The sequence below is a fragment of the Electrona antarctica genome (assembly GCF_951216825.1).
Source record: "Electrona antarctica genome assembly, chromosome: 8".
In the NCBI taxonomy this organism is placed as follows: Eukaryota; Metazoa; Chordata; class Actinopteri; order Myctophiformes; family Myctophidae; genus Electrona; species Electrona antarctica.
In genome coordinates, this window is record NC_136789.1 from 51364761 (window position 1) to 51384518 (window position 19758).

Consider the following 19758-nt stretch of genomic DNA (forward strand, 5'->3'; position numbering starts at 1 on the left):
TTTTGAATCTAAATCGCCTTGTTCTGATTTAAGGATATCGTGTGCATAAAAAAAATACCCTATGTGTATCTCATCACATATGGAATGTACTCCCGATGACATGATTTTCTTTCCAAACCTATGATCTTCTCATGTCAGAATTGTGATTCAAAGAATCAGCTACATTTGCATTTGTTTAATTTCTTACTGCACTTTATACTTTATATTCTGTGTTTTTTTTTATTGTGCTGCAGATTTTATTTTATATTTTTTCTTTTTTTTTAAAAAGACATGCATAGCCTCGTTTTAACCCATTTTGGGCGGGAACCCCTTTTGGTGTTTTAAACATTATGTTATAATTTAGCTATTGAAAAATAGCAGACCTACAAGCTCATATGCTATGAGCTTGTAGGTCTGCTATTTTTGAAAAATCGTGAAAATATCTACTTCAGAAAACTGGAGGATTTAGAAGATTTATTTTTAAATGTTGAGGTCAGGCCGAGCTTTATAAATAGTTATTATTAATAATAACTAGAAATGCACTCTGTGGAGGTGCCAACTTGCGCCTTGCACACAAGTAGGCCATAGTACATGGCCTACTTGTGCGCAAGCAGAGCGCGCAAGCACTGCTACTAACTAATGTCTATTGCAACTACTGCTGTTCTAAATACTTTAGACCCGTAATTGACCAGCCTTAAAACGTACCTTAGTTACGTCACCATCAACAGCCAATAAGGGACCACCATTCGTACCCCGACATACATACACACACACACACACACACACACACACACACACACACACACACACACATACATACATACATACCCAGCCGATCACCAAGCGTACCTTAGTTACGTCATGAAGAATGGTGGTCCCTGATTGGCCGGTGCACAACACCGACATACGCAGCCAATCACAGTACTCGCGCGCTCTGCTTGCATGCAAGTAAATATGAACGTCAGAAAGACATTTACCTTCATTGCATCCTTTTTGGAACAAATTATTTTTGTACACTCCCAACTATTTCAATACATTTTCAGTTATAGGCTAAATGCTATCAATGTTATTTATTCATTTATGTATATACAGTGAGTATATAGTGTAAGCACCTCGTTCACACATCTCGATGAATCCAAGTTGGTCTCTGATGTCTTGAGGGTGTTTCTGTGGCAACGAAAAGCAGTTAAAGGGGCATTCCACTCATTTTCAACATTTTACTATGTCATTAATGTACCTTAGAGCTGTTGTGTGGAAATAATAAAAAGTTCCCCCATTCTGTGTTTCCTAGAACTAGAGGTCTGAAAAACATCATTAACATGGTGAAACACATCTTGATGATGTCATCAAGATGTGTTTCACCATGTTAATGATTTTTTTCATAATTACAGTTCTAGGAAACACAGAATGGGGGGACTTTTTTATTATTTCCACACAACAGCTCTAAGGTACATTAATGACATAGTAAAATGTTGAAAATGGGTGTTTTTCCCCTTTAATCTTCATGAGCCATTTTGTTATATTTTCTAAAGTGTCTTTCATTTGTTTTTGTTTGTGGCCAGCTTGGTGATTACCTTATGATTATTAAAACTGCCCGAAGAATTAAAATTGTGATGATTTTCAGAACAATGTGAACCTGTCATTGTGTTTTGGTTTAATGTTTGTTTTTAGTTCAATGTTTGTTTTAAAAAACGCCATTGACAATGAAGGGAAAATGTACGTCATATTGTCCCTCATTACGTCATATTGTCTCTTTATTGTTAATGGCGTTTAATGTTTGTGTTGGCACCGTTTGTTTTACATCACCTAATCAACAGGAGTTAGACTTTAATATATTAGCGCCCCTCACTTCACACGGGTGTGATTTTTAAAATGCGCACACGGAATTGCGGAATTGAAGTAATTTTCACACAAGATTTTGAAATGTTGTCAAACAGAAAAATATTGTAATAATAATAGCAATAAAAAAAAAATCACATGGAAATGTACATCAATATCCAACAGGCTTTCCACCATGGGAAATGTCACACAATCTCAACCCTAATCAGGGCTCTTCAACGTTTTTTAGCTAAAGAACCACTTTAGCTTAGAGAGAGATGAAGCAGGGACTTTTACAACACATTCAGGACGGGAACCCCTTTTGGTGTTTTAAGCATTATGTTATACTTTAGCTATTGAAAAAATAGCAGATCTACAAGCTCATAGCGCGGCACCGAGTGCCGCGCTACGAGCTTGTAGGTCTGCTATTTTTGGAAAATCGTTTTTATAACTCAAATCCTTGCTTCTGGGAGGTCCCTAGGACAACATGTTGTGAGATGGGGGTCGGCGGCCAAATACATATCATTCTAGGGGTCCTTGACATGAAATTCTTTGAGAACCACCGACATAGAAACATAGGGTTTTTCAGAAAACTGTCATGATTCAGAAGACATTTGTAGAATCGAGCTCGGGTCTAAATGACACCTTCACCTTCCATCAGTGTTGGATTCATGTTAAACCCATTCAAACCGGGAAAGCATCTGTGTCATTTTAGATTTTAGACATATTTCATTTAGACTTTGGCTTCCATTCAAAACTCATGAAAATCTGTGCCAATCTCTAAAGGCTCAGGAAGGAGTGGACCCTCATAATTTATTTGATCAGAATTGAGACATGAAAATAACAGTAAAACGTAAGTGAGTTGTACTATACCGTTGCTCCCTAATCAAAAAAGACACAAAATATTTTGTTAAAATCTAAGAAATTTAGATTTTGGGTGTCCTCCTGATAGCTATAGGCTACTTTAAATATATTTTAAAGCGAACATTTTTTTAACTCAAATCTCTCAAAACTCAAAGGGGTCCCTGGAACAAGATATTTTGAGATAGATGGGTGGTCTGTGGCCAAATACAAATACGTTTAGGGAGGAGTTTGAGCACCGCTCATATAGAAACATTACGTTTCTCAGAAATCTGTCAGGATTTAGAAGAGATTTGTGGAATCGGCCTCAGGTCTTGATGGGTTCATGTCTATTCTCAGACAGTTAACCACCCTTAAAACCCATTTTGGGGCGGGAACCCCTTTCGGTCTTAGCATCATGTTACGCTTTAGCTATTGAAAAATAGCAGATCTACAAGCTCATAGCGCGCCACCGAGTGGCGCGCTACGAGCTTGTAGGTCTGCTATTTTTGAAAGATCGAAGAACGACTGACATAGAAACATAGCTTTTTCAGAAAACTGTCAGGATGTAGAAGACATTTTTAGAATCTGATCTCAGGTCAAAATGGGTTAAATCTTCAATACTTTGAAAACGTGTAATTGGTCTGCTCTTTTTCCACCCTACACCAAACCCCTTTGCCGAGAAAATAGCCGATCTACAAGCCTGTAGATCGGCTCAAAAAGAAAGTGTATTGTTGTTGGTGTCCTCTGTGGTCAGCTCATTTTCGACATGCGCTTGTTCATACGCTGCATCTCCATCTGAGACAGAAAGACATTGAAACGACATGGTTAGGCTGAATGGCATTGAATCCACTACTAGATTGAGCTGATGCCATTTCAATAGTATGCATCACATATATGCGTACAAAATCTCTCTCTGTCGGTCTGTCTCTCTGTAGTACACCGCACGCACGCACGCACGCACGCACGCACGCACGCACGCACGCACGCACGCACGCACGCGAATTTCATTGGCTATCGCCTATAATCGCCCCAAAAGATACATTATTTGTATCTTTTCGGGGCGACGTTCCTCCGCCTATAGCCTGTTCGCCTGCTATCGCCAGTAGTCGCCGGGTCCCACAGAAACATATTAAATGCACTTCCGGGGAAAATGTTCTGTGAGGACAGAATAAGTGAGGACGCCAACTGTGATTGATCGGAAAACAACAACAACTTCCATGAGGCAGTATTGCTTTGTTTTAAAAAACAAATACCCCTTTTCTGTGTCTGGAACTACATATTTTCAGATGGGGGTCGGCAGCCAAGTACATATAATTGTGGGGGTCCTACAAAAAAACTGTCAGGATTTAGACGGGTGAAACTGGGAGTTTGCACTGCTCAATCTGCTTGCTTGCTTGCTGCTGCACACCGATACTGCTGCGCTGCTGCACTGCTTAAACGTTTGAAGCTCACCGTCCTCCACCCCAGCTACCGCCTGTCGTTTTGGATCTGCTGTTTTAGGTACGAGGGGATTCGGAGTCCCTATAGAGCGTCGCAGTCCCGCCCCCTACCATGGACCAGAAAATGAATCCCAATGCATTTTTCCCATGTCAAAAAGTATTTATTTAAAGACGGTTACGCCGCGGACAAAGCCAACTCGAGTCGTGACAACTCATGACAACACAAACAATATTTTGGACCAAACAAATAATTACAAAGAAGAAAAACAACAAAAAAAGTGTTGTAACCTGCCGTTTTTTTTCTTCTTTCTAATTATTTGTTCGGCCCCAAAAATTGTGTTTGTTGTCATGATTTGTCACGACTCGAGTTGGCTTTGTCCGCGGCGTAAACGTCTTTAAATAAATACTTTCTGAAATGTCTATGAGGAAAATGAACGGAGAATCATTTCCTGGTCCAGGGTAGGGGGCGGAACTGCGACGCTCTATATGGTTGGGACTGATGCGCTTGATCTGAGTACCTGATCTGAGCAGATCCGATTCATCGCCAAACCATAATAAATATATTGCTCATTTTATATTCAATAAATATATATTCCATGCATTCTTGAGTTGTCCTGACTGACGGCATATTCAATTCAGAGAGACTATATGAGAAGGGTAACGAATGCCCAGGTGATCATTTGTTCATCACATACCCAATTCATTCACACACCTCTGGTCCACACTTAAAAGTATTACAGATTATCATTCCCGTCGATGAGGACCTGTTTGCTGGAAGAGGTAAAGAGTATTTACTAGTATTGTCTACCTGCAACGTCAAGCGAATCCTCTTCTCCTCGTCCAGCTCATTCATCAGCAGTTTGATTTCTTTGCTAAAAAACACCCAAAAGCTCAAATCAGTGCAAATAATACAACTTAAGACATCATCATTTTATCAAAAGCATTGACAGGAAAAGAGATATAATAAGGGGATTGGCCCGCAATGGCTACAGTACTATTCAACCCATTTTGGGCGGGAACCCCTTTTGGTGTTTACAATTTACAATTTAGGCATTTAGCAGACGCTCTTAATCCAGAGCGACTTGCATTAAGCAATAACAAAAGCATGGCATACATCACATATATAAAAAGTAGTTATCATGAATCATGCGTAAACTAAGAACGTAACAGTGGAGTATCTATGTAAACTATACATACTATACTATATAATATATTATACATGTGTACTATAAAGTGCTATGACTACATAAAATGCAATTCTAGAGCTGTCTACGTAACAAGCTATAAGTCTGTTTAAAATACTATCTAAGTCTACATAATGTGCTATCTAAGGGGCTAGGCTAGGGCAAGTGCTTCAACTAAGTGTTTCAACTAAGCATTATGTTATGCTTTAGCTATTGAAAAATAGCAGATCTACAAGTTCATAGCGCGCAAAAATCGTGAAAATGCGGCACAAATCTTTGAATATATATTCTTTCAGAGCGAACGTTTTTTTTAATTTAAATCATCATAACATGACAAGAATATAGGGTATGCGCGGCAGCATGTGACATCATCATCATACCCGGACGTTATGTGGGAATGCCTACCGAGTGGCAAAAAAACCCTACTTTCTGGCCTTGACAGCCCACATACATCCAAACAGAATTGCAGAATCTGATTGCATTGAACAACCTTAAACTCACTTTTCCATGAGTGATATAAGGCTGGGACCGAGGCTACTTTTCCACTGACTCGATTTATGCATGCGCATATGGGCATTAGTCGACTAGTAAATCCACTAGTCGACCTTGCTGGTACTAGTTCAGTTTTTTTTATTTTTTCACGATTTTGTTGGCCTCAAGATCAGGTAGATTATAGTTATAGTAACCAACGTTATTGTTTTTTGTTTTTTGTTTTTTTACATAATAGGTGTTTAAACAACCAGTCGACTAGTAAACTAGGCAACTAGTCAACTAGTAAAAATGACTAGAAGTGAATGCCCTAGCGCATACCTTCTATAGCAGATCTGCAAGCTCATAATGTGTTTCATTGTGTGAGGTTGTAGATCGGTTATTTAAGAATTTGCCCTTGTGGAGTCTCCGCCCTGAGACTGGGAGTTCAATGGCCTGCCGAGTCATAGCATACATACACTATGCCGAGTCATAGCATACATACACTATGCCGAGTCATAGCATACATACACTATGCCGAGTCATAGCATACATACACTATGCCGAGTCATAGCATACATACACTATGCCGAGTCATAGCATACATACACTATGCCGAGTCATAGCATACATACACTATGCCGAGTCATAGCATACATACACTATGCCGAGTCATAGCATACATACACTATGCCGAGTCATAGCATACATACACTATGCCGAGTCATAGCATACATACACTATGCCGAGTCATAGCATACATACACTATGCCGAGTCATAGCATACATACACTATCGAAATAGTACTACATGTCTCCCGGCTTGGCACTCGGCATCAGTGTTGATTTCGTCGACTTAAACTAAGACGAGAAAATGTTCGTCGACTACCTTTTTTCACTGACGAAAACTAAATGGAAACGAAATAAAAACTAAGCCACGATGACTAAAAGTAAGACTAAATATACCGACAATTTTGTCAACAAATAGAAACTAGACTAAAATGTTAGGACGGGACTAGTGGAGATCCAGTATAAGTCATTTTGCAATTAGTTGCATGCTGAAAATAGACGATCCACAAGCTTGTATAGATGTTGTGGGCTTGTAGATCGTCTATTTTCAGGAAGTGTAAAATCAGTCATTACGACGGACGGCATCAGTGCCCGCCAAAATACATTTTGTTCGACTAAATCAACTGTAGATTTAGTCGACTAAAATCGTATGATATTTCATCGACAAAAACTAGACCAACACTAACACATTCCAGGCGACTAAAATGTGACTAAAACTAAGTGGAAAAACTATTCAAAAGACTATGACTAAAACTAAAATCAAATTTGGCTGCCAAAAACAACACTGCTCAGCGTCAAGGGTTGACTTGACTTGGGGGTGGGTCCCATGTGATATTGGGCCCATTATGGGCGGGAACCCCTGTTGGTGTTATGCTATATATGCTTTATCTATTGAAAAAGCGTATATCTATTCTACGTCCCGAGCATAGACATGGTAACGCCCCGCCTGCCTCTGATTGGCCTACCATAGACATGGTAACGCCCCGCCTGCCTCTGATTGGCCTACCGACACTGAGCATAGACATGGTAACGCCCCGCCTGCCTCTGATTGGCCTACCGACACTGAGCATAGACATGGTAACGCCCCGCCTGCCTCTGATTGGCCTACCGACACTGCCCGTCTTGCCTGTCCTCCGAGCTGGAATGGCAGCTTGGGAAGACGCGACATTAACTTGTAACTTACATTTTTGTAGAAGAGGCAAACTAATATTGTTTGTGCCGTTTGCTTTGATTGAATAAAGTGTTAGTGTTGATTATCGTGTATTAATCTAATTATAGTAAACTTAACTAATTATACTAAAAAAGATAAAGATCAGGTATTAATCTAATTATAGTAAACTAATACTGTTATACTAAAAAAGATAAAGATCAAGGGAAAAGAGACCTTTTTACAGTACAATAATGTTTCAAGTTTACACAAATATAGTATACAAATAAACAGGCCAACGGAATAAACAATATTAGTTTGCCTCTTCTACAAAAATAAAAGTTACTGTCGCCAAGCTGTCATTCTCTTGTATTATATGGTACTTTTTATTTATTTATTTCCCACCACAGAGTAACCTCGCGGCAGACTATCCAGCGTGTATCCTCCACCTCGGAGGAAACTCTGGTAAGGCCGGCAGTGTCGGTAGGCCAATCAGAGGCAGGCGGGGCGTTACCATGTCTATGCTCGGACGTAGAAAAAATATACGCATTGAAGAATAGCAGATGGCCTGGGCCATGGCTCAGTGGTCCAGGCACCTTGGCTGGCAATCCAGTCTGGCAGTGTGCCGCGGGTTCGACTCCCGATCCCGACAGCCTTTACTGCATGTCTTCCCCCCCATCTCTCTCCCCATTTCCTGTCAGCCTACTGTCTGTCCCTCCATAAAAAATATAAAATAAAAGGTGAAAGCCACAAAAAAAACATTTAGAAAAATAGCAGATCTACAAGCTCGTAGCGCAGCACCGAGTGCTGTGCTACGAGCTTGTAGATCTGCTATTTTTGAAAAATCGTGAAAATGGCACAAATCTTTGAATATATATTCTTTCAGAGCAAACGTTTTTAACTCAAATCTTTGCTTCTATGGGGGTCCCTGGAACAACATATTTTCAGATGGAGGTCGGTCTTCTAAATCCTGACAGTTTTCTGAAATACCTATGTTTCTATATCAGTGGTGCTCAATATTTCATGTCAAGGACCCACAGAATTATATGTAATTGGCTGCCGACCCCCATCTGAAAATGGGGGTCGGTTAAAGCAGGGGTTCTCAACGTTTTTGGCCGGGGACCCCCGGAAATGCTTTGGCAATGTCTCGGGACCCCCGCCCCGCCCCCTCCCGACCCCCAATATAAATTGACTGCTACAATAACCTTAAACCATTTTGGGCGGGAACCCCTTTTGGTGTTTTAAGCATTGTTATAATTTAGCTATTGAAAAATAGCAGATCTACAAGCTCATAGCGCGCCACCGAGTGGCGCGCTACGAGCTTGTAGGTCTGCTATTTTTGAAAAATCGTGAAAATAAAATTAAAAATAAATCTTTTTTTTTTTTTTTTTTTTTGAAAATAATTTGGGGACCCCCTAAAATAATTTGGCGACCCCCTGAGGGGTCGCGACCCACGGGTTGAGAACCCCTGGGTTAAAGTACAACATAATGCTACAAACACCAAAAGGGGTTTGTCTGCCTCACGCTAAAGGAAACAGCAGCTGATGAGAGACTAATCAAACAGTGTTGATTTCGTCGACTAAAACTAAGACGAAAAATGTTCGTCGACTACCTCTTTCCACTGACGAAAACTAAATGGAAACTAAATGAAAACTAAGCTATGATGACTAAAACTAAGACTAAATATAAGTGACAATTTCGTCAACATATACAAACTAGACTAAAATGTTAGGAAGGGACTAGTGGACAAGAGATCCAGTATGAGTCATTTTACAATTAGCTGCATGCTGAAAATAGCCGATCTACAAGCGTGACGCGTCGGGAGCTTGTAGATCGCCTATTTTCAGCGAGTGAAGAAGAAAAAAAACAGTCATTACGACGGCATCAAGGCCCGCCAAAATACATTTTGTTCGACTAAATCAACTGTAGATTTAGTCGACTAAAAACGTATGATATTTAGTCCACTAAAACTAGACATAACAGTTAGACATTGCAGGTGACTAAAACTAAATGAAAACTATTCAAGAGACTATGACTAAAACCAAAACTTGCTGCATAAAAACCACACTGTAATCAAATGGCTTAATTACTTGTGTTGGCTCTTCATCGTGTCCATCTCGTCCCGCAGCCCTCTGAGCTCCACCTGCAGCCGTTCCAGTGTGGCCGGGCCGCTGGGCGTAGCTGCTGGACTCCTGCTGCTGCTGCTGCTGGTGATGATGGAGGCTGGCGTCGTGGCGTGCAGGAGGGCAGAGAGCTGCTCTGCCGACAGAGGGCTAAGACGGGGAGGGAGGGGGCTGCTGCCAAGGCGGGGAGGGAGGGGGCTGCTGCCAAGGCGGGGAGGGAGGGGGCTGCTGCCAAGGCGGGGAGGGAGGGGGCTGGCACCGGAGCAGTCGGCGATGACAGAGGGGGCGTTCAAACACCCGTTGGTTTTGATTTCGACCACCTGTGTGAACAACATATGCTTTAGTTACTTATAGCAGATGAAGCATAAAGCCGGCCCATAACAGAAACGGAAGTCTTATTTTACCTCAACAAAAAAAAAGTATGAACAAAATGTGACTCTTTTTTATACAGAGAGACAGTCATGGCGGCAAGACTAACTGTTCAGGAGAAAAACAGATGTCTTTATTTTTGATCCAAAATGAGTTAATAGCACAGGCAGACTGTTCACATACTAGAGCATGTCTGAAATAAATGTCAGAGCTGAAATCGACATGTAAATATGAAAGAAATGCTTAAACATGTAGCTAGGTGTAATGTTTAGAGTCCACAGAAGTGAACCTTTCAAGCCTGTTTTCTCAACTCTCTGTTTCTCTGCAAGACATTACTCTATAAGCCGTATCTCCAGAATTGGTGGGTTCAAACTGAACAACCAATATAGTCCATTTGAAGCTACGATTCCCTGCTTTCATGAAAACAATTTCAATGACTTGGCCTCGGTCAGAAACGCAGGGGAAATTCAGTTTCAGCTTCACAAAGCTGATGGCTTCTCCCCGATGGTTATTATGAGCAATCGGGGGGGCAGCAGCTAACTTATAGGGGTTAAATGTCCAGCTCAGGGAAGCTTCGGCACATAGATCAGGGCTGGGAGACAAACCCTGTGACCTTCTGATTAGCAGACTGCCTCTCAGACTCTATCCGAGTCTAAAGCTATATGGCTGCCCTGTAGGTTAGAGGGGACGCGCGGGGTAACTTTAACCCATTTTGGACTGAGATCAGATTCTAAAAATGTCTTCTACATCCTGACAGTTTTCTGAAAAAGCTATGTTTCTATGTCAGTCGTTCTTCGATTTTTCAAAAATAGCAGACCTACAAGCTTGTAGATCTGCTAATTTTCAATAGCTAAAGCATAACATAATGCTAACACCAAAAGGGGTTCCCGCCCAAAATGGGTTTTAAACCTGGGTTTATATATGTATACATGGCGCGGCAGTGGCTCAGGGGTAGAGTGGCCGGTAGAGCGGCCGGAACGGCAACCGCGAGGTTCCCAGTTCGATCCCCGCGGGTTCACCCCAGAGAGTTAAGTGTCGAAAGTGTCCTTGAGCAAGACGCTGAACCCCTAAATGCTCCCGATGTGCAGGTTCGGTGCCTTGCATGGTTTCCTCCACCATCGGTTATATGAATGTGTGAATGTGTATAATGCACAATATATGTAAAGCGCCTTGGATAAAAGCGCTTTTATAAATGCCATACCATTTATATTATGACAACTGACATTTACAAGCTGCAAAATGTATGTTCTAAAGCAGATTATATCATCTCCATGCTAAAACTAAAGACGGGTGGTGGTCGTGAGCCGAAATGCACAGACATAAATAACCACGGGTGTGAGCTATTACTATACCGTTAAAGGACCACTTCACCACTTTTCAACCTATCTTCATATAATAGGTCCTCACTAATAATCATGAAAAAATGGCGCAATTTCTTTCTACTCGGTCTGTGTCTCATAGGAGGGCTGTGGGCAGTTCAGAAACCGTCTTCCAGTGACATCATCGATGGGGAATACAAGCTAATAGAAACTGCAGTCTTTCTAGCCCTGAAAAGTTGCAATGCGAAAATGGAAGCCATCGTTCTCACGATAATGAAAGTCTAAACATTTTTGTAAAAGAAATCTTGTTTAAAAAAAAATCTGCCTAATGATGATGTCACTGGAAGACGGTTTCTGAACTGCCCACAGCCCTCCTATGAGACACAGACTGAGTAGAAAGAAATCGTGCCATTTTATCATGATTATTAGTGAGGACCTATTATATGAAGATAGGTTGAAAAGTGGTGAAGTGGTCCTTTAAGAACTTACGACTGAAACGTGGTTGGATCGGACGGTTTCTTGGAGTTCCGACGACAGGGAATCCAGGCTGTCCTCCTCATCATGCTTTCCATTGGTCTGCTGTCTGTCCACCTCCATCATTCACGCGTGTTACCTGGAAGTCCGGAGCTGGTCTGTGAGAGACAAGTCTGCTAGAGAGAAGAAGACATGTGGTAGATTTAACCCATTTAGACCTGAGGACGATTCTACAAATGTCTTCGAAATCGTGACAGGTTTTCTGAAAAACCTCATGTTTCTGTGTCGGTCGTTCTCATACATTTTCATGTCAAGGACGCCCAAAAATATATGTAATTGGCCGCCGACCCCCCATCTGGAAATATGTTGTTCCAGGGACCCCTATAAGAAGCAAAGATTTGAGTTAAAAGCGTTCGCTCTGAAATAATATATATTCAAAGATTTGCGCCACATTCACCATTTAAAAAAAACATAGCAGACGAGTGCCGCGCTACGAGCTTGTAGATCTGCTATTTTTCAATAGCTGAAGTAAAACACCAAAAGGGGTTCCCGTCCAGAATGAATTAATCTGAAGTGGCAGCTGGAATACAGGGAATGGTATCGTTGGGTGACCTTTAGTCAGGTTTTCAGTAAAATGTCAGGGTCTGGTGTGTCGTCCTGTGCTGGTATGTGGATGGCAACCAAGTCATCTCACATTGCTTGCATGTGCCATCTCAAATTGCCATGTCGAAATAGTCACGTTTGTCACAAGGACAAGAAACAACCCAGACTTCCCTACATACATGTTTTTTTTTGCCCCCCCACAGAACTAAATGATCTGAATCTCTTAATTAGGGTAGGCCTATACCAGCTTGTTTGTTATGCAAGCATGACCTAAATATTATATACCGTAACAGAGAATAAACGTCAAAAACACTGCAGTATTTACTAAATAAGATCTGTGAGGCGCTTTCAGAAGACATTTGTACACGCAATAACATGTTCCGATAATTATAGGAAATGAGGAAGTTCAGACTAGTATATTCATGAAAGTAACTTTTAAATCACATCAAATTGGTGGCACTGTATTAAAGTGCATATCATTCACATTGATTGATTGATTGATTGATTGATTGATTGATTGAAATATTTATGAACAGTTTGCAGAATTACAGTACATTTCAAGCGCAACTCAATACAAAGACTGTTAACTGTGAGTGGACGACCCAATAAAGCATTACACTTGTTTACAAGAGGGTCCACCTTGTTCAAATCATCAAAACATTTAGAGACGTACAAATAGACACTTCTATATAGCCACTCCTTTGACATTGTCAGTGAGTCATGCATGGTTACACATCAGTGGCGTGCACAGATAGACACTAGGGGGTGCTAGAGCACCCCCTGCCCTTTTGGCAATGTGCCCTTTTGGAAAAAAATAAAAATAAACTTTTTTTTTTTTGGTTTTTCCAAAATAGCAGACCTACAAGCTCGTAGCGCGCCACTCGGTGGCGCGCTATGAGCTTGTAGATCTGCTATTTTTCAATAGCTAAAGCATAACATAACATAACTTGAGCACCTGCCCCTCTAAATGTCTGTGCACGCCACTGTTACACATTACACATCCCCCCCCCAAACAAACGATATCCTCTCCATTATAGAAATGTGTCTTGCAATGTACTTAGTGTTAATAGTTTGAATGTGTCCTCCCACTGATCTCAGCCCGAGGACAGTAGTATACAATACGCAGTGATAAATAAATAATGTCCAATGAAATTATTACAACTTTATAAACTCACTACCTCCCGTTAAAGCATTACACAGGGATTACTCATATACTGTCTGCAATGATATAGAGTTAACCCATTCTGGGCGGGAACCCCTTTTGGTCTTTTAACTATTGTTATACTTTAGCTATTGAAAAATAGCAGATCGGTGGTGCGCTACGAGCTTGTAGGTCTGCTATTTTTGAAAATCACACCCGTGTGAAGTGAGTGATGCAACTTCGTGTGGGGGTCCCTCTCGGGGGGGGGGGGGGGGGGGGGGGGGAGTTCCAGACCCACAGGAACGCACCCAGGGTTGCCGGCCCGATTCCGGCGAGCCGCCCCGCGTCCGAAACGGTTGAGAAATGACAGTTACCGGGTGGGGGTCCCTTTAATGTACTCTCTACTGTACTGTACTGTACTGAACTGAACTGTCACACCATATATACAGTTAATATGTGCGTGTGTGTTTGTGTGTGTATTAGGTTGCGCACAGGTGGTGAAAAACAACCATGTGGTTTTCGTGCTCAGACGCAGCCACCCACCCAGCCACCCACCCACACACATAGCTCCGTAAGGGAGTGGTTGCACCACTCAAAAAAATCGTGAAAATGCGGCACAAATCTTTGAATATAATATATTCTTTCAGAATACTTTTTTCTTTCTCCGACGTCAGGTCTAAATGGCTTATGAGGAACCAGGTTCCATGGTGATTTATAACCACAGAGTAGGCTATAGGCTACACACCACCACAGCACAAGGGCTCATCACATCTGAGGTGAACTTTGTTCTAGGACAGCAGTGGGCTATTCAAGGCATGCTGGTATGTTGCTATAGGATATTAGGCTTACAAGGAGTGAAGGCAAGTTACAAGTAGTCTACTGGGATATAATATACATAGTCAAATACATCTGCATTCTGCAGTGTTCATTTTAAATCCATTTGTAACTCTGAAAGTAATATACAATAATACAAATGGAGCCAAATTTGTATGCTCATGCTATGAGTTAAATGAACATATTTTTACAGTATAAAATGGACAGGGAATGTGCGTGTCACCAACGGATTTATAGTCACACAATTAAAGGTCATTCCCAATCAGGTTTCACAAACCACTACACAACCAACGTTGGCCCGATGAAGACCTATAAAAGGGTCGAAAGTAACGTTGCAGATTTTTTTTGCCAATTCATTCAATAAAGTATTAAGTCGATCTTGTGGAGTTTCGGAGACATTGATTGAAGTGTGCGGACGTTTCTTTGGTGTTTGACTACATAATCAAGCATTAACACGGCATATTACTCTTGTCTAGCATTAAAAAAACAAAGAAAACGCACGAAGATTTACGCACAGAACGCGCGTAAAAACTGGGAACTCAATGGGTGCGTGCGCATAGCCATATAGCTTTGGATCAAGACATGTCTATCATAGTATCATTATTATACCGGTATGCATTTTATCGAGTCTTGACTTTTGCTTTCGTGCAGATAAGTCAGACTATAACATACATCTATGACGCACAAGTCTTGGTCAGTGGACAACTGCGTGCACGAGGGCTATGCAATAGAACAGCAGCGAGTGACAACTGTGACAACTATACAGGCATTAGTAAATTAGTGAATACACACACAGACGGGCTCAAGGGCAGCGCCTTTCTCATGCACAATGGTTAATGATTTGCTACTGTACACAAACACAATATACACACACACACACTCACCTTGTATATTGCCAGCAGCGACGTTACTCGCAGAAACGAAACACAGCAGCAGACGCAGACCACATGCTGCGCGGTAACCCGACACCGTTCACCCAAAATGCCATTGTGGCCGTGGTGAGGTATTGTCAAGGCTAAGTTTAGCGCAGGGGGACAGCGGATCACTCAACGACCCTCACAAATATGCCCCTGGAGGAGGAGGGGACTGTCCCCGGCCTGCATGATGTGTCACCCGACTGTAGGACATCGATATTCACATTTCACAACAAGACGGGCGGAGGGCCGAGGCTGAAGAAATATAAACTGATTGATGGCATGAAGAACACATGAAATGAAATGAAATGATTACTATATTTACCCAGGGTATCTGGGCTAAGCTCAAGAACTTGTTTCCAGCCAGGCCCTGCTCATAGAACACATTTCATCGTAGTGGTTCAATGCCTTGTTCAAGGGCACTTCAGCGGTGGTAATTTTAACGTGTCGGACCGCTGATTCGAACTGGCGACCTTCCGGTATCAAGACCGCTCCGCTATCCGTTCGGCCACCGCTGCCACAAATGGCTGCTTTCAATTTAATACAAGGAAATAAAATATTCCCTGTTTAATTATGGGGGGGTAGGCCTACATACAAACTAACCGAAGACCTCTTCTCAATGTTGACCACACATTGTGTGCCCACACAACACTTAAAAAAAAACCCCCAGGGTGCCCACTTTTTACATTCATTTTTTTTAATAAAACACAAAAAAAAACATAGCCTACGGGGTAATTGCCAGGACGTCTGTGGACGTCTTAGGCACACAATATAATGTAGGTCTAATGTTTACCAAAATGTCTTTATAAATATGCAGACTGCCAGTGCCAGTCTGGCAGCAGGGCCATGAGACATCTCTCCGGTCCAGACCAGAGTGAACGGAAATATATGCCGACTCACTTTTGAGCAGGACGTGTTAATTCCACTTCATTGGAGGAGCTTCAGGTGCCTATAGAGAAACCTGTGTGGTCATAATGGAAAGTGAAACACCGGTCGTAAGTGTAATGCCATGATGACGTGTGATTTAAGTCTGGCTTATTAGCCAGGCTAATGATGACCAGTGTAGCTCAGGACCCAAAGACAAGAAGTTTTCCCGGGACTCAAACTATTGTGAAAATGGTAGTTCAGTTAAGCTCACAACACCAGTGTTGTGAGCTTGTACCATTACTAATTTTTATTCTTTTACGATTCATGTATTGTACATGTATTTATGAGCCAAACGTGTCCCGAGTCCTGACCCACCGTGTGGGATACTGCATTAAATGCTTCAGGTGTGACTGCACTTATTTAGTCATAGCAGGCTGCAGACGGCAAAGGGCCATTCACACTGCTCACTATAACTCTACAAGTAAGACGCGTGAACGCAGGAAGCTCGTAAATTGCAATAACAACAATTAGAATAAATTATATAAAATAAAAAAAATCACAGCGTGACACACAGACATGTTCTGCCTGGGTTACATAGTAATGGCTCAGTGCATTCGCAATCATGCACCATTGTTTGTTAGCTTTTTGAAAACTATATTTTTGAGTGGCGCAACCTAACACACACACACACACACACGCACATATTAACTATGGTGATTTAGGGTGTACCAGTACAGTACAGTAGAGGGTACAGTAGAGGGACCCCCACACGGTAACTGTCATTTCTCAACCGTTTCGGACACGGGGCGGCTCGCCGGAATCGGGCCGGCACCCTCGGTGCGTTCCTGTGGGTCAGTACAGTACAGTACCAGTACAGTAGAGGGACCCCCACACGGTAACTGTCATTTCTCAACCGTTTCGGACACGGGGCGGCTCGCCGGAATCGGGCCGGCACCCTGGGTGTGTTACTGTGGGCCTGGAACTCCCCCCCCCCCCCCCACTGCCCTTAAAACACTGGCCAGCATCCGGTTGTGCAGGGTAAAGAAGACGGTACGACAGCCTAAAGTTCGGACATTTATTTCAAACCCATTTACAATGAACATGTGATTAATACATGTAATATACATAACGCAACGTTGTTATTTGCAGCAGCAGAGAATGTGAAAAACGTTTTAACAGCCTTGGGATTCAAAAAGCACGTTAAGTCATCTATACCCTCGTGGAAAAAAAAACACATTTACATTTTTATAGAGTAAACTTTTAACTCAACCCCTAAACATATGTAAAAAAAACAACAACAACAACAACGTGCAGCAAAAACACACCCACTTCCTTATGGTTACGCTCTCTGCTCGTGAACAAAACAAAATTTGAACATGTAAAAAAAAAAGCAGTAAAACAAAAATCCTCGCCAAACATTCCCATAAGCAATTATTCCCCCGAAGCCAAGCATTGGGATCTCCAAAGCTACCTCTGGGTATAGGAAAGCACAAGGGAAATACAGAGGGCTTACTGTCTGCGTAACAAACATTCTAAATCCGAGTACTCAAGTACTTCCAGTTATTAAAAACGCCTGTCTAAATCAAAAGGAGAGCAGTGACAGCTACAGCGCGCCCCCCACCGGAGTGCAGGTACAGGTTGAAAGAGCCAATGGAGAGGTTTTGTGCAGTCCATATATGGGCGGTGAAGGCCTTGGAGCGATCTCCTCTCGTCCAGACCCAGGTACCTGCACGAGGAAAATGGAAACAAACCCATTTAGGACTGAAATAAATATTTTCACGATTTTTCAAAAATAGCAGACCTACAAGCTCGTAGCGCGCCACTCGGTGGCGCGCTATGAGCTTGTAGATCTGCTATTTTTCAATAGCTAAATTATAACATGTTTAAAACACCAAAAGGGGTTCCCTTTAATAATAAAACTTTATTTGTATAGCACCTACATGGAATGCAGCTCAATGTGCTTTACAGAGCATAGAGAAGCAGAGGCATACAACATTACAATAATAGCAGTAATGCAATACAGCGAGGACAATGACTAACAAGGATTTTAAAAGCTCAACTAAAAGCAAAAGTGTATAGAAGTGGGTCTTGAGCTGTGCTTTAAAAATGTCTACAGAGGCTGCCTGTCGGAGGTATAGTGGGAGTTTGTTCCACGCCGTCGGGCCCGTAGAAGCAGAAAGCTGCCTCATCGTGTTTCTTTTTAGGCACATCGAGGAGGCCAGCAGTGGAGGACCTGAGGGGGGGGGGGGGGGGGGGGGGGGGGGCGGTTTGGGACATATCTAGGCAGGCAGTCATGTGGGTAGGAAGGTGCAAGACCATTGAGAGCTTTATAAACAAGTAAGATAATTTTTAAAATCGGAGATATTTCATATTTCACACACCTGTTCCAAATCACATTCAAGACGGGTGCCATTACGTCCGACGAAGGAACTTCACGTAGGGTTTTTAAGTATGTCTAGGTTTGTCGCAAGTTGGATTGGTCCAACATGTAAACACGTGGAATAAAGCTAAAATAAAACCGACTGAAATCAGGTTAGGATTTATGTCAGTCTGAAGCTGTGATTTGTGAAACAGCGTGAAAGACTCCTAAACAATGAACTAATATTATGTAGGACTGTGATGTTTAGATGCCATCATTCTATTTTTCTAGATTGCGGCTGTAATTTTACGATCTATCCGAGAGCATTTACGGTTTTATGGAAGACACTTCTGAACATGTTTTCTAGTTTGATCACTTTACTACTCTTTCATCTTCACCCATTTAGACCGGACGTCAAAATAAAAAAAACCGTTCGCTCTGAAAGAATATATATTCAAAATGTTGTGCCGCATTTTTTACGATTTTTCAAAAATAGCAGACCTACAAGCTCGTAGCGCGCCACTCGGTGGCTATTGCTATTTTTCAATAGCTAAAGTAAAACATAATGCTTAAGTTAAAACACCAAAAGGGGTATATATAAACACAATATTTTGGGCCAAACAAAGAATTAGAAAGTAGAAAACAACGGCAGGTTACAACACTTTCTTTTCCTTCTTTGTAATTATTTGTTTGGTCCAAAATATTGTGCTTGTTGTCATGATTGTCACGACAAGAGTTGGCTTCGTACGAGGCTTATAAGGTCTTTAACCCATTTTGGGCGGGAACCCCTTTTGGTGTTTTAAACATTATGTCATAATTTAGCTATTGAAAAATAGCAGATCTACAAGCTCATAGCGTGCCAACAAGTGGCGCGCTACGAGCTTGTAGGTCTGCTATTGAAAAATCGTGAAAATATTTATTTCAGAAAACTGGAGGATTTAGAAGATTTTTTGTTTATTTCGACGTCAGGCCTGAATGGGTTAAATAAATACGTTTCGAAATGTCTATGGGGAAAAATGCATTGGGAACCAATTTCCTGGGCCTGGCGTCGTCATGAAAGGGGGCGTGACTGCGACGCTCTATAGAGTGGAGACCGAGAACTTGAATCCATGAGGCTACCTTAGCGGAGCCTTCACCAGCGCTGGCTGGGTCCTCGGTTGTAGTACCTTAGCGGAGCCTTCACCAGCGCTGGCTGGGTCCTCGGCTGTACGGCCCGCGTTGTCGCGCCTGCTGTATGTTGCGGTATTTGGACATGATGCTCTGGCTCTTCCTGAACACCGGTTTCGTCTGTTGGGGGAAGGGGCGTGG

The 19758-nt window shown here is 42.0% G+C and overlaps 1 long non-coding RNA gene across 2 annotated transcripts; it reads right to left on the reverse strand.

The window, feature by feature from the left end:
* Positions 1–17152: 17152 nt before the first annotated feature.
* Positions 17153–19752, reverse strand: LOC306927927. Of its 2 annotated transcripts, none has more exons than XR_013790612.1 (2): positions 19617–19752; positions 17153–17817 (listed from the first exon to the last, which is right to left on the reverse strand). It is a non-coding gene; the product is annotated as an uncharacterized lncRNA (long non-coding RNA). The 2 variants fall into 2 exon arrangements; XR_013790613.1 differs by having other exon boundaries at positions 19570–19752.
* Positions 19753–19758: the final 6 nt, after the last annotated feature.